The following is a 15789-nucleotide window of genomic DNA, read 5'->3' as shown; positions in this document are numbered from 1 at the left end:
CCTCTTCCCTCCCCGGCCCTGCACTCCCCGGGCCGCCACAGTCGCCCCGAGCTCGCGCGCAGCCCCAGTTGCCACGCGGATCCCCTGCTCAGACTGCGCTGCTGAAGCCGGCGCTTCGCTTCAAACGGGCCGCGCCAACTCGCTCGCTGTGCGCAGTCGGGTGCGAAACTCCTCCGCGGGCTCACGGGGCTGCCGAGGCGGAGCGCAGCCGCCGTCGGGGCTGGGGCTAGTCCCGGCCTGAGACAGCTTCTTGGGTGGCCAGGCTCCCAGCCCTTGCGGGGCCAGGTCGGGGGTCGAGATGGGCGGACCGGAATCGCACTGGCAGCCTGTGTCTGGGAAAAGAATTTCCTACGGGATATAGGGGGATTGAAAGGGGTCCCGAGACCCTTCCTAGGTGGGAGCAGGCGTGCCTGAGAGCGAAGTCCCTCAGAAACTGCAGGCAGCTCCGCGAGAGGCCTCAGTGCGGGTTCGGCTCGCGGCTCGGCTTTCGGGCTCCTTGCTGAGCTGCAACCTCCGGAAGCCAGTGGCGTTGCGGCGCCCCTTCCTTCTTGCCTCCTAGTTCTTTCTTTCTTCTCTGCCTCTCTCTTCTTTCCCTTCCTCCCCTCTATTCCTCCTGCCCATCATCCCAGGAGTAGACTTGCTTTGCGGCGGTTTCGAGGCCCTAGGAGCCCAGCGATCCCCTCTCCCGAAGCAGGTAGCTGCTGAGCCCGGCGGAAGGCCTCCGCTTCCTGCAGGCTTCGCCGCTCCCCAATGTCAGCCTCAAGCCTCGGACCCCAGGCCCTGACATGCTGGGTGAGGGAGCTCACCCCACCTGCCGCACTTCTGGCTCCCATCACGAGGCTACAATTTCAGATGCCGCTAACAGAGGTGCCTGGACCCTCTCGGCGTGGGTCAGGCTCACGGATTAGTCTCCGCCGGACTGTGTGGACTCTCCAGACCTTCTCCGCAGCGCGGAGGACTTGGGTGGAAGAACAGCGAGCTGACCTCCCATAAGCGAGACCCTGTCCAAGCGCCTCTTGGCATAGACGCCCCTCCACCACCCGGACGCGCCTTGGCTAAGAGGGTCTCACACCTGGCGTCCAGACTCCAGACCCCTGGTTCCCAGTTCCTGCCAGCAGTCTCCGGCATACCCCGTCCCCTTTGGGACGCAAAGGGAGGAAGGCGGCGGTAGCTGGCCTTCAGACCCTGCGCCGGGTCCGCCCAAGGCTGGAGCCCAAGGAAGGGCACACCTGGCAGAAGGCAGGACCGTTGGGCAGGGCGCCAGCAGAGGGCAGCGCTGCTGAGGAGGGAGGTGGGTTAGGGTCCGCGAACCCTCCACTCATTTTCCGACGCAGCCGGCGGGTCACATCGGCTCCCTGGCCAGAGCTCGAATCTGAGGGGGCGCATGGAGTCCGATGGCTCCTGCAGGGGAGCCTCACCGGCGCCTACTTTCTGGCTTCTAGGAAGACCCAGGTGGACAGGACAAAGTGCTAGGAGCGAGGGAGACGACGTCCGGGAGCGCTGCCAGGAGCCAAGCGCTGCGGCAGCTCCCAAGCCCCGAAAGCGACCTCAGTTCCTCCAGGAGACCAAAGGGGGATAAGGACTGCTGTGTGTCCTGTGGAATGCCCCTTTCCTCTCTGGGCCTCAGTGTCCCTGTCTGTGCAGTGGTTTGAGTTGGACTTTGTGAACTGAAGTTTCTTTGCTTGGTCTCACTTTGGGTAAGATCACTTTCCCCCACGACAACCCCGAGGATTTTGCCCTCTCCAGGGCCACGTCCCACTGCGGGAAGCCCTCAGGTCTGTGCATCCTCCGTGCTGCGGTGCAGCGTTTGGGTCCTGAACCCCAGCTTAGAGTCAGAGGCTTGGATTCCGCTGGCTCAGTGACCACGGGCTCGGACTGCGGCCAAGGAGTCCTGTTCCTCTCCTCTGGACCCGCAAGCCCGGGGACCAGTGCTGGGAGCCGGGCAGAAGCGGAGCCCAGAACGGCCTCCCAGCTGGTGCGCCCAGATCTCAACCGCGCTCACATTTTGTGCTTCTGGTCTAGCCGCAAACCCACCTAGACCCCCGCCCGGGGAAAAAGGAGCCTGTAGGTAGCGCCCAGTCTCAAGGTGCATTGAAATAGGGAGCAAGACCCTGTGCTCGCATCTCCCCGGGGGGAGATTTCGAGGGGAAACATTCCGGGCTTTCCCAGCGGATGACTCGTGTTATTTTGTCATTTTCCGCGGGGCCCAGGCGCGGAATGTGCTCGCGCAAAAGCCCCCCCTCCCCTCGGCCGGGCCGGAGCTCGCAGGCACCGTCGCCCCCCTCGCCCGCTGGCCGCCACTTGGCGATCTCTTTAATATTCATGGGCGTTAATAGAGAGGCCCCCAGTATATCGGTCCATTGTGGGAGGCTCGTAGGACTTGAATAGGCCTCGGCCCCCTTTCTTCGGCGCGGCTTCCCGAGGGGCCGGGCCAGGAGTGAATGGCCCCGCTTCCCGCTCCGCGCCTCCTCCCCCTTTCAGGGAGAACATCTTTATCCTCATCGCTGCTGCCGCCGCCGCCCGGGCCCCCATTCACGCGGCCCCCGGCTCCGGGCGGAACGAATCAATTTGCCGCGGCTCTTCGGAGGTCATCCTCGCCGCCCGGGTGCCCCCTTCCCCTGAGCCCACGGGAGAGGAGAGAGGGCTGCTGCGGCAGGCCGACGGCCCCACGGAGGGACATTGAAGGGGAAGTGGAGTAGAAGAGCAGGGGCGACCCGGAGGAGTGGCTGCGCCGGGGCGGGCAAGACAGGCTCAGGGCCCGGCAGCAGCCCGGGGTTGGCTAAATTTCTACTTGTTGCCCCGCTCAGGGCGGAGCGCCGAGGGGAAGGAGGCCGCGGCCCAAGCCCGGAGGTCCGTCCAGCCTCCCCTCGAGGCACCAGCGCGCGTCCCTTCGGCCTGGCTGAGGCACCTATGAGACCGGGGGCGTGTGGGACAGCCCAGGGTCCCGCACGACGCTTTCGTTCTCGCCGGTGCACCCGGGCTCAGCTCCAGGACAGCCAGGTCCCGACAGTGCGCTTCAGGGGGACGCTCGGAGCGGCGGCCGCCTTCGCGGCTCCTGCGCCCTACCTAGCTCTGGGGCCCCGGCCTGGGTGTGGGGGAGGGGGGTGCGAGTCGGTCAGGCGGGGCCAAAGCGCACGGGTCCCCGCCCCGCCCACCCCGCCGGCCCTCAGAAGCGCAGAAAGAAGCCCATTGTCCGCCGAGAAATACATTTTTGGGGGCCGAGTGAAAGCCCGTCTTTCTTTTGAACTTTAGAAGAAAGTCTCCTGTTCTCGCCCCTCGGAGGGAGAGATTTGTCCCCCCTCCCGGGAGCTCCGCGCGCCTCCTCCTCCCGAAACATCTGCCGGGGGAAAATCCACCCTGGAGGGCAGATCGCACTCGCTTTAAGCCTGGCGAACTCATTAAAAAGATATTAGCGGCGGGGGCAGGTCCCGCGCAGGTATCGATCGGCCGGAATGAGCCCGAGGAAGAAAAGGCGAAGAATGCGCCCGCGCCGCGCCCAGACGCCCACCCGCCCCGCCCAGCCCCCGCGCCCCAGCCCCGCATAGGGAGAGGGGCCCCCGCGCCGCCTCGCACTGTCTGTGAGTCTCGCGGCCGGCAGTCCAGCCGCCTCCACCCCGGGCTCCTCAGCACAGCCCCTCGGCAACCCTCCCCTGCCCCTGCTGCGCTCCGGCCTGGCTTCCCCCGCGCGCAGGTTCCGGTCCGCTCCCCTCCTCCGCCCGCTGCCGTGGCGCGCCCAGCATCCGCGTCTCTCTTCTCCCCCTCTCCTTCTCTTCCTCCTTCCCCAGCGCTCCCCTCTTTCGCTGGCGCTCCGGCCCCCTCTCCAGCTTCTCACACCCTCTCCGCTTCCTCCTCGCACGTCTCTGGCTTTCTGAGCCTGAGTCTTTCTTGTTCCCATTATCGCAGTGGCCCAAGAAATTCCTTCCTCGCGTGGGGCCCGCGCCACTCCCCGCGCCCCATCCCCTGTTCCCCGTACGACGGTTCAGGGCTCCAGGGCGCCCCCGCCGGCGCGTACAAAGGCGCGGCGGGCTGCGGAGGCGGGTGGGCGCGAGGCCGAAAAAAATGGTTTCAACAGACGTGACTCGGGGCCGGGCCTGCACGGGGCTGCCGGCGGAGTGGCGGCCTCGGCGCGGTGAATGGGGAAAGCGGCCCCCTCTCCCACCCCACCCCTGTCCCCGCCTAATCTAATTAGCCTTCGAGGCTCGGGAGAGACAAAGGCGCGCCCCGGGGCGCCCACGTGGAGTGCGTAGGCGCGAAGCCGGCGCCCCGACCGGCAGGTGACTGGCACGCGAGTCTCCCCAGGCGCCCAGGGGCGGAGGGGGGGAAGCCCCTCCCCTGAGCCTCTCGAACCCCCCTCCATCGCCCACACCCCGGCCCCCAGGCCAGCGATGCCAGCGCCACAGCCCAGGCCGATCAAGGCGGCGGGACCGACGAGAGAGACGCCGGGGACACCAGGAAACGGGGCGGTGGGAGAGACAGAGGCGCAGGCTTCTGGAGGCAGAGGGGGCGAGACAGGGGTGGGGGGAGACTGAGGCAAGGCGATGCCGAGGTGGAGGGAATAGATGAAAGGCTGAGTCGGAGACGCAGGGGTACAAAGACGCGGAGATGAAGGAAGCAGAGGGGGAGAGGCACGGCTTCCGAAAGAACCCGAGGCCTGGAGAGGCTTTCAAGAGCTGGATCACCAAGAGGGAGCGACAGGGTGCTACAGAGACTGGAGTGTGAGGGCAAAAGGAGTCCTGGGGAAAACAGGAGGGAAAGGATGAAGAGGGCAGGCTGGTTGGGGTCTGCGGGAGGCAGCGCGCCCTCCCTCTCCGTGTTTCCTGGCCCCTCCGGCCTCCAGCTCACCCTCCTCTGTTGCCTGCCCCTCTGGTGGGTCTAGGGGCAGCCAGAAGGAGCCCTCTCCGACCCATTCACAACCTCCTCTTCTGCCCGAGTCCCTTCCCACCCCACACCCAGCCCTTCCTCCACAACTTCCCTGCGCAGCCTGCTGCCTTCCAGAACCTTGCACTCAATTCCACCTGAAATGTCCTCCCTGCATTGCCCCAGAGCAGACAGGGGGTTGGGGTCAGGGGGCTGAGCCCTGACTGCTGCTCCCTGAGGTCACCTGCTGCCATCCAGACCATCTCCTGCCTCATGGGGAATCACTGCATTGTTCAACAAACATTTTTTGAGCACCTACTGTGTACCAGGTCCCATACAAGGCCCTGGGGGCACCGAGTGACCAGGGCAGACCCAGTTCTTGCCTTCTCAGACCACCTTCCAAGCGTTGTACCCTGGTAGGTCAGAGCTTCTCCTAGGTCGCCCTGGTGGCTCTGAGGTCTCTCTGGACAGCATTCTCTGAGGGCTCCTGCTGAAAAGGCTGTGACCTCATTTGTAGAGTGGGAACAATAACTAGGCCTGTTTGTGATGCCTGATGTGGCAGGTGAATGAGCTCACACTCGAGTTGCAGAATGGTGAAATGGTGAATGGTGAAAAGGTGTTTGTGGCTGGCATTCCTATTACTGTCCCCTCCCCAGAGACCACTCGCCAGGTGAATAGGTCCTCTGGGGCCATCAAGAAATGCCCAGAGACCTGCAGATGTGGGTCCAAGTCTGGTTCCAGCAACTACTGGCCAGGAGCCAAGGCACCCACTTGTCCTCTGTGAGCCTCAGTTTGATCATCTGCGAAATGGAGACAAAAACAGAACCTCCATTGGGAAGGCTTTTGTAAAGGATAAAAGACGATGCATGAAAAGCTAATAGGAGAGAGGATGCACTTGACTGAACGAAAAATGTGGGCACCTTCATTACATTTAAAGAACAACATATGGCCGGGCAAGGTGGCTCACACCTGTAATCCCAGCACTTTGGGTGGCCAAGGCAGATGGATCACTCGAGGTCAGGAGTTGGAGACAATCCTGGCCAACGTGGAGAAACCCTGTCTCTACTAAAAATACAAAAATTAGCTGGGGGTGGTGATGGGTGCCTGTAATCACAGCTACTCGGGAGGCTGAGGCAGGAGAATCGCTTGAACCAGGGAGGTGGATGTTGCAGTGAGCCAAGATCACGCCACTGCACTACAGCCTGGTGACAGAGCGAGACTCTGTCTCAAAAAAATAAAAATAAAAATAAATAAATAAATAAATAAATAAATAAATAAATAAATAAATAAAAGATAACATATGGTAGGTGGGGTGTGGTGGCTCACGCCTATAATTCCAGCACTTTGGAAAGCTGAGGTGGGTTCAGGATTGCCTGAGCACAGGAGTTTGAGACCAGCCTGGGCAACACGGTGAAACCCCGTCTCTACTAAAAATACAAAAAATCAGCCGGGTGTGGTGGCACACACCTGTAGTCCCAGCTACTTGGGAGGCTGAGGCAGGAAAATCACTTGAATCCAGGAAGCGGAGGCTGCAGTGAGCTGAGATCGTGCCACTGCACTCCAGCCTGGGCAACAGCAAAATTCTGTCTCAAAACAAAACAAAACAAAACAAAACAACAAAAACAAACAAAAACAACAGCAACAAACACCACATGGCTACATGGCTTTGGGAAATATGGAAAGAACAAAGGTAGGTAGCAAATATCACCTATAAAGACATAACTGAAAGCAAAACCATATGCTAAGAAAGTTGACCAGGACGGCAAGGAGTCTGTGAGCCATATCTTACAAAGAGTGGCTGGAATGAAGAACAACAGTCATCATATAATGAACATTTGCTAGGCACCCAGGGTACCTCAATCCATCCTCAGCCCTGCACCCTGAGGTAGCTGCTGTCATTATCTGTAACTCACAGAAAGGGAAACTGAGCCACAGGGAAGTTAAGTATCTCAGCCAGGAACACCTCTGTCCCCAAGCAAAAGTGGACCTGACCCCAAAGGCTGCTGTCACAAGAGATTTATTTTTTCACATAACAGGGTACAGAGGTGGGTGCGTGTCTATGATCTTGGCTCAGCAGTTCAAGGATGTGAGGCCTGAGGTTCCTTCTGTTCTCATGGTGACCCAATGGCCACTGCAGCCCTGCCATCACATTAGAGGCTGGGAGGAGGAAGGGGCAGAGTTTCACTGACATGCCCCTGGTCACACACAGTGAGCAAAGAGGAGAGGTGAAACTGAAATCCAGGCAACCTGAGTCCAGCCTGGGACCTTAACTACAACTTCCTGGCTAAGGCTGTCCAAGCCAGAGGAACAATGAGTCGGAGGATCCATGCGCTGTCTGCCAATCCCGAGAGCCCGTTCCAGTGGGCAGGGAGCGGCTTTTGTTTACTGCACAGAAACTAGGCACCAGGTGTGCAGAGACGAACTCCGTGCTCCCTCCTGACCCATCTCAGGACTGGGGCTTCTGGAGGCCAGGCATCTGGTCTGAATCTTCCTTGGTCTCCAGGGCCAGCACCAGGCGCCAGCACCAGGGCCTGGCACACAGCGAGTGCTCAGCCCGTGAGTGAATGACAGGGTAGATGGAGCCACAATGGCATGGACAGGTTAGGGAAGGACAGTGAGGGCTCTGGCCTTGTCTACCTCCTCTGGGTGGCACGAGGGAGCCTCTGAATCCCAGCAAAGTGGATGGCAGCTCCAGAAACTGCCAACAGGCCAGGGCAGCCCAGATCCTCAGAACCCGGGGGCCCAGGCAGGATGTGGAAAGAGATGGTGAAGCCCAGTCATAAATGCTCCCTCCTAAGTAGACACAAACAGCGGGATGTGTCCTCAGACCCCAGATCAGAGCTGGAGGGACCCGCTGCAGTGGGTTGGGCCCACTGAAGATATTCCATTCCCTCCCCTTCCCTGCAGCCAGGGCCTCAGTCTCCCCCGGCCTCTGCTTCCAGCCTCTGGCCTGTCCACCCTGTGAGGTGCCTCCCCAGCACCTCCCATATCATCCCCACCACCTCAGCTCCCAAACTGTCAACAGCATGGAGGACAATGCACCAGTGACCCTGCTCCTCAAGAGATCCTTTCTGTTCCCAGGTGAAGCATTGGGTCCAGCACATTCACACGTAGGCAGCTCCTTGCAACTCTGTGAGATGTGTCCCCGCGTTTGCCTACTTTTACAGAGGAGGAAACCGAGGCTTGGCGAGAGTCTCGAATGCTCTCTAAGCCTGTGCCCTTCCCCTCTCCATAGCTCAGAGAGTAAAACTCTCAGGGGTCCTATCTGCTTATCCCTCTGCCCTCACGGGAGTCCAATGCTCACAAATGTTGAGATGACAGAAAACGTGTATTACACTGGCCTGGAAGGAGGTGTTTAATTCTATTGTTTGTTTGTTTGTTTTGAGATGGAGTCTCGCTCTGTCACCCAGACTGGAGTGCAGTGGCGCAATCTCGGCTCACTGCAAGCTCCGCCTCCCGGGTTCACGCCATTCTCCTGCCTCAGCCTCTCCAAGTAGCTGGGACTACAGGCGCCCACCACCATGCCTGGCTAATTTTTTTTGTATTTTTGGTAGAGACGGGGTTTCACTGTGGTCTCGATCTCCTGACCTCATGATCTGCCCGCCTCGGCCTCCCAAAGTGCTGGGATTACAAGCGTGAGCCACTGCGCCTGGCCGTTGTTTGTTTGTTTGAGATGGAGTCTCACTCCGTCACCCAGGCTGGAGTGCAGTGGCGCAATCTCGGCTGACTGCAACTTCCTCCTCCCAGGTTCAAGCGATTCTCCTGCCTCAGGCTCCGGAGTAGCTGGGATTACGGGTGCACACCACTGTGCCTGGCTAATTTTTGTATTTTTAGTAGAGATGGGGTTTCACCATGTTGGCCAGGCTGGTCTGGAACTCCTGACCTCAGGTGATCCATCCACCTCAGCCTCCCAAAGTGCTGGGATTACAGGCGTGAGGCACCGCGCCCGGCCAGAGATGTTTAATTCTAGATTCCCTTCCCCACCCCCTTCACTCCTTCCCACCTGTCCCCTCCTCTGTGTCTGGGGTCAGACCTTGGATAATTAGGGAAGAAACTTATTTGAAGACCAGTTCAATTAGTTGTAGTTACAATGAAGGAGAATTTTGCTGCTCCAAATGTTCAAGAAGACACAAGTATTCCAGATCCTTCTGGACACGCCAGACTCTCAGATCATCATGTATTTATTTTAATTATGCAAATATTTAATGCACACCCACAATGCATCAAGCTGGACCTGGAGCTGGGGGCCTGGAGCAAGGGCTAGTCATGTGGTGCTTGGCCAGCCCAGCCCTGGCAGCCCCTGGTCACTGGAGACTTTAGTTAAAGGTGAGTCAGTTCCACTGGCAGCTACTGGGAACTTGCCCCTTGCTGGTGCTGTCCACACACCGAGAGGCCAAAGAAGAATCAGCTGGGTTCTGGCCATGAGGTGTTGTTTCCTGTGGACAGTGTCCACACCATGCTGAGGGATGCTTGCCAGAATTTTAGAATCCTTCCCATGGGATTTCTTTTTTTTTTTTTTTTTTTTTTGAGACAGAGTTTCACCTTTGTTGCCTGAGCTGGAGTGCAGTGGTGCGATCTCGGCTCACTGGAACCTCCGCCTCCCAGGTTCAAGCGATTCTCCTGCCTCAGCCTCTGAAGTAGCTGGGATTACTGGCATGAGCTACCATGCCCGTCTAATTTTGTATTTTCAGTAGAGACGGGGTTTCACCATGTTAGCCAGGCTGATCTCGAACTCCTGACCTCAGGTGATCCTACCGCCTCGGCCTCCCAAAGTGTTGGGATTACAGGTGTGAGTCACTGTGCCTGGCTGGGATTTCTTTTTTAAAAAATTTTAATAATTTTTTTTTTTTTTTTTTTTTTTTTTTTTTTTTTTTTTTTTTTTTTTTTTCCTTTTTCCTTTTTTTTTCTCCTCCTCCTCCCCTCTTCCTCCCTCCTCCTCCTCCTCCTCCTCCTCCTTCTTCTTCTTCTTCTTCTTCTTCTTCTTCTTCTTCTTCTTCTTCTTCCTCTTTTTTTGAGACAGAGTCTTGCTCTGTCACCTAGGCTGGAGTGCAGTGGCACGATCTCGGCTCATTGCAACCCCCACCTCCTGGGTTCAAGCAATTCTCCTGCCTCAGCCTCCTGAGTAACTGGGATTACAGGCACCTGCCACCCCGCCTGGCTAATTTTTGTATTTTTAGTAGAGTTGGGGTTTCACCATGTTGGCCAGGCTGGTCTCGAACTCCTGACCTCAAGTGATCCACCCACCTTGGCCTCCCAAAGTGCTGGGATTACAGGTGTGAGCCACCACGCCTGGCCCAATTTTCATTTTTATTTTTATTTTTATTTATTTATTTATTTTTTGAAATGGAGTCTCGCTCTGTCACTCAGGCTGGAGTGCAGTGGCACCATCTCGGCTCACTGCAAGCTCTGCCTCCTGGGTTCACGCCATTCTCCTGCCTCAGCCTCCCAAGTAGCTGAGACTACAGGCGCCTGCCACCACGCCCGGCTAATTTTTTGCATTTTTAGTAGAGACGGGGTTTCACCGTGTTAGCCAGGATGGTCTCGATCTCCTGACCGCGTGATCTGCCCACCTCAGCCTCCCAAAGTGCTGGGATTACAGGCGAGAGCCACCTCGTCCAGCCCTAATTTTTATTTTTAAAATAGCTTCATTGAGATGTAATTAATATATAATAAGCTGCACATATCGAATATATACAATTTGCTGAGTTTGAACATATGCATACAGCCGGAAACCATCACTGCGATCACAGTAATAAACATATTCATCACCTCCAAAAGCTTCCCCCTGCTCCCACGTGTGTGTGCCAGGGGCTGGTGGTGGGGGGATGCTGGTAAGAACACTTGACATCTGCTCTCTTAAATTTTTTAGTGCACAATACGGTATTATCAACTATAGGGACGACGTTGTCTTTTCTTTTTTTTAAGACAGGGTCTCCCTCTGTCACCCAGGCTAGAGTGCAGTGGTGTGATCATGGCTCAGTGCAGCCTTGACCTTCCGGGCCCAAGCCATCTTCCAGTCTCAGCCTCCTGAGTAGCTGTGACCACAGGTACATGCCACCACACCCGGCTAATTTTTAAACTTATTCTTGTAGTGTTGGGCTCTCCCTGTTTCACTCAGGCTGGTCTCAAACTTCTGGCCTCAAGTGATCCTGCTGCTTCAGCCTCCCAAAGTACTGGGATTATAGGCATGAGCCATCATGTCTGGCAAAAGTTTTGTTTCATTTTGTTTTTAAGACAGGTTTGGGCTCTGTCACGAAGGCTGGTGAGCGGTGGTGCCATCATAGCCCATCGCAGCCTCCAGCTCCTGCTTTCCATGGAATTTCGAGGGAAAAACCCTCTCATTCTTGTTGCCTAGCTGGGCAGGATGTCCTTTTGTTCCCCAGAGCTCTTAGAGGGGGTGCTTAGAGCCCCCTGCCACACAGGGAGGAGCTGCACTTTTACAGCCGCAGATTTTTATGGGGGAGGTTAGGTCTCAAAAACAGGTCTTTTTTTGTTTGTTTGTTTGTTTTTTTGAGATGGAATTTCGCTCTTGTCGCCCAGGCTGGAGTGCAATAGCGTGATCTTGGCTCACCACAACCTCCACCTCCCGAGTTCAAGCGATTCTCCTGCCTCAGCCTCCTGAGTAGCTGGGATTACAGGCATGCGCCACCACGCCTGGCTAATTGTTGTGTTTTTAGTAGAGACGGGGTTTCACCATGTTGGCCAGGCTGGTCTCGAACTCCTGACCTAGGTGATCTGCCCGCCTCAGCCTCCCAAAGTGCTGGGATTACAGGCGTGAGCCTTGGCGCCCAGCTGAGATTGTGTTTTTTTCTTGCATTTTGGCATGACTTGCAATTTTTTGTTGAAATCCAGACATACAGTATCAGATAACAGGAACTAAGGTCAAGAGGTCTTTAGTGTGAGGAGGGTATATTTCATTTTATATTTATTTATTTATTTTAAAGGCTTGTTTTATTTTAATGGCTCATCCATGTAATAACGGAGGCCACTATGTACAGACAAAGGGGGAGCTTTTATTTCTTGGCCTTTTCCTCCTGGGACAGGGTCTTGATGATCTCCTCCTTGGTCTGGAGGTGCTCTTCACGGAGCTTGCGTGCCTCCTTGGTCTTAGACCTGCGGGCCTCAGCCTGGTCAGCCAGGGGCTTCTTGCAGGCCTTGTCTGCCTTCAGCTTGTGGCTGTGTTCCATGAGAATCTGCTTGTGTTTGAACACATTCCCCTTCAACTTCAGGTACAGGCTGTGATACATGCGGCGATCAATCTTCTTAGATTCTGAGCAGCCGGCGCAGAATCCTTATTCTCCTCATCCACGTGACCTTCTCTGGCATTCAGGGATTGGCTGTACCCCTCCGCTTACCTATACTCAAGTGCCTGCCCTTCTGGCGGGCCAAGGTGCTTTTCCAGCATTAAACCCGGGAATGGACCGTCACAGGCTTGGGGTAACGCAAGATCAGCCCATCTTTGATCAGCTTCCAGATCTGCTGACGGGAGTTGGCATTGGGGATTTCATTGATCTCGTCGGGTTCAACCAGACCTTCTTCTTGCCACAGTGGAGGATACTAGAGACGAGCCTCTTCTGAAGTGTGAGCATACTCAACGGCTGCAGCTGTAGCAGTGAAAGGAAAGGGCTCCGTCGCATTTTATATTTATTTATTTAAATTTTTTGAGGTAGGGTCTTGCTGTGTTGCCCAGGCTGGGGTGCAATGGCATGATCAAGGCTCACTGTAGCCTCTAACTCCCAGAGTCAGGTGATCCTCCTACCTCAGCCTTCCGAGTAGCTGGGACTACAGGCACGTGCCACCAAGCTCAGCTAATTTTTTTGTAGTTTTTGTAGAGATGGGGTTTCGCCATGTTGCCCAGGCTGGTCTTGAACTCCTGGGCTCAAGCTACCACCCACCTCGGCCTCCCAAAGTGCTGCGATTACAGGCGTGAGCCACTGTGTCCGGCCGAGGCTGTATTATCTTCTTTCTAGGAGCTGGGCGGTGTTAGGTGTTTGTTGCGGTTGCAGGTGCCAGAGGCTCCATGTCTTCTACTGTCCTCATTGTTGTCTCCCTCCTGACTTTGGGAGGTCTGAGCCTTGAGTTCTGTCGCCTGTGATTCCCGTGATTGTACTGCAGCCTGTGGGTGTGGTGAGGTGTGGGAGAGAGGGAACATTCTGTCGTCAGTCCTGTCTTGGGCCTGGGTCTTGAGGCTGTGACATTCACAAGTATCCCTGCAGGGGTGTCACTGTTCCCCCCTGCCACTTGCTACCTTCTCTGGCTCAGGTTCCTGCCTGACCTCATTCCTTGCAGCCTGGCTCCTGAGCACTGTGCTTGTTCTTTGCGAAGCCTGGAGGCGGATGGAGGGGGCTGGAAGGAGAATTCCCTTCCCCTACCTGGGCTAGGCTCTGGCAAACTCTTCCTCCTGGAATGGGGCCATGGCTAGAAGGCTTTGAGTGTTTCACAAGGATCTCTACCCCCACCCCAGCCAAAGCCTGTGGGATATTTTTTTTTTTTTGAGACAGAGTCTCGCTCTGTCTCCAGGCTGGAGTAATCTTGGCTCACTGCAAGCTCCGCCTCCCGGGTTCAAGTGATTCTCCTGCCTCAGCCTCCCGAGTAGCTGGGACTACAGGTGTCCACCACCACGCCCAGCGAATTTTTGTATTTTTAGTAGAGATGGGGTTTCACCATGTTGGCCAGGATGGTCGGGATGTCTTGACCTTGTGATCCGCCCGCCTTGGCCTCCCAAAGTTCTGGGCTTACAGGCATGAGCCACCACGCCCGGCCCGGGATCTTTCTTCGACAGAATCAAGTGGGATTCCTGGAGGGAAACCCATGAAAGTGTGGGGGACCCCCTAGACTGAAGACTCTAGGACTTTGTCCCTCTGATGCCAGTCCACACTCAGCCTCTAGAAATTTATCCAAGTTCCCATCTGTGTTCCCAGTTAGGGCTCCCGTGGCTTCTGCTCCTGGTCCACAGATGTCGCTGGGATTCTCCAGGTTCTCCTGTCTCTCCTGACTCGGGTGGAGCTTTGCCTTTGCAAACTCAGTTCTCTGAAACCTCAGAGAACTTCAAGAAAAGTTTCAACTGCAAGAAAATTTTTTTTTTTGAGACAGATCTCTTGTGTCACCTGGTGGGTATGGGCCATCTCGGTCACTGCAAGCTGCCTCCAGTTCACCTTCTAGCTGGGACTACAGGTGCCCACCACCACCCCCGGCTAATTTTTTTTGTATTTTTAATAGAGACGGGGTTTCACCGTGTTAGCCAGGCTGGTCTTGATCTCCTGACATCATGATCCGCCCGCCCTGGCCTCCCAAAGTGCTGGGATTACAGGCGCGAGCCACAGCGCCTGGCCGTTTTTTTTTTTTTTTTTTTTTAATTTTAATAATGAAATAATGAGAGTGGTGACTTTCAAGTTTTTTTGGGTTTTTTTTTTTTTTTTTTTTTTTTTTTTTAAGGCTGAAGTACAGTGGCACAATCTCGGCTCATTGCAACCTTGGCCTCCCAGGCTCAAGCAATCCTCCTACTTTAGCCTCCCAAGTATTTGGGACTGCAAGCATGTGCCACCATGCTGGGCTAATTTTGTAGTACTTTTGGTAGAGATGGGGTTTCGCCATGTTGCCCATTGCACTCCAGCCTGGGTGACAGAGCAAGACTCTGCCTTACAAAATAAAAAAAATTAAAAAATTAATGACAGGCAGATAACCACAGGTTCAGGAAACTCAGAGAACACCAATCTGGATAAATAGCAACAAATAATCACAACAAAAATACCAGAAACAGAAACACGCACACACAAGCAAAACAAATAAAAACCAAACACACACACAATCCACACCCAGCCACAATGTATTCAAACCGCAGAAAGCCAAAGAGAACGGATACAAGTGCAAGTGGTATTTATTTCTTCTTCTTTTTTTTTTTTTGGATGGAGTCTTGCTCAGTCCACCCAGGCCGGAGTGCAGTGGCATGATCTCGGCTCACTGCAACCTCCACCTCCTGGGTTCAAGTGATTCTCCCACCTCAGCCTCCTGAGTAGCTGGGACTACAGGGGCGTGCCCCCATGCCTGGCTAACTTTTGTAGGTTTTTTTTTTTTTTTTTGAGACAGTGTTTCACTCTGTTGCCCAGACTGGAGTGCAGTGGCATTATCTCTGCTCACTGCAACCTCCGTCTCCCGGGTTCAAGTGATTCTCCTGCCACAGTCTCCTGAGTAGCTGGTATTATAGGCGTCCTCTACCACGCCCAGCAAATTTCTGCATTTTTCGTATAGACGAGGTTTCACCATGTTGGCCAGGCCGGTCTCAAACTCTTGATCTCAAGTGATCTGCCTGCTTCGGCCTCCCAAAGTGCTGGGAGTACAGGCGTGAGCCACCATGCCCAGCCTCACACCCTGCTAATTTCTGTATTTTTAGTAGAGGCAGGGTTTCACCATGTTAGCCAGGCTGATCTCAAACTCCTGACCTCAGGTGATCCACCCACCTTGGCCTCCCAAAGTGCTGGGATTACAGGCGTGAGACACTGTGCCCGTACTTATTTTAGTTTATTTTTTTGAGATGGAGTCTCACTCTGTAGCTCAGGCTGGAGTGCAGGGGCTCAGTCTTGGCTCACTGCAACCTCCACCTCCCAGGTTCAAGTGATTCTCCTGCCTCAGCCTCCCATGTAGCTAGGACTACAGGTGCGTGCCACCACGCCAGGCTAATTTTTTTTTTTTTTTTGTATTTTTAGTAGAGATGGGATTTCACCATGTTGGCCAGGCTGGTCTTGAACTCCTGACCTCAGGTGATCCATCCACCTTGGCCTTCCAAAATGCTGGGATTACAGGTGTGAGCCTGTAAAAAATTAATTATTTTTCTAATTAATTAATTATTATTATTATTTTGAGATAGCATCTCATTCTATCACCCAGGCTGGAGTGCAGTGGTGTGATTTCGGCTCACTGTGACCTTCACCCCTG

The 15789-nt window shown here is 55.4% G+C and overlaps 1 pseudogene; it reads right to left on the bottom strand.

The window, feature by feature from the left end:
• Positions 1-11870: 11870 nt before the first annotated feature.
• Positions 11871-12446, bottom strand: LOC116474291 (large ribosomal subunit protein eL19-like; annotated as a pseudogene).
• Between the last annotated feature and the right edge of the window lie 3343 nt (positions 12447-15789).

Source organism: Hylobates moloch, unplaced genomic scaffold (assembly GCF_009828535.3).
Source record: "Hylobates moloch isolate HMO894 unplaced genomic scaffold, HMol_V3 SCAFFOLD_10, whole genome shotgun sequence".
NCBI lineage: Eukaryota > Metazoa > Chordata > Mammalia > Primates > Hylobatidae > Hylobates > Hylobates moloch.
This window is presented reverse-complemented; position numbering and strand designations above follow the sequence as displayed.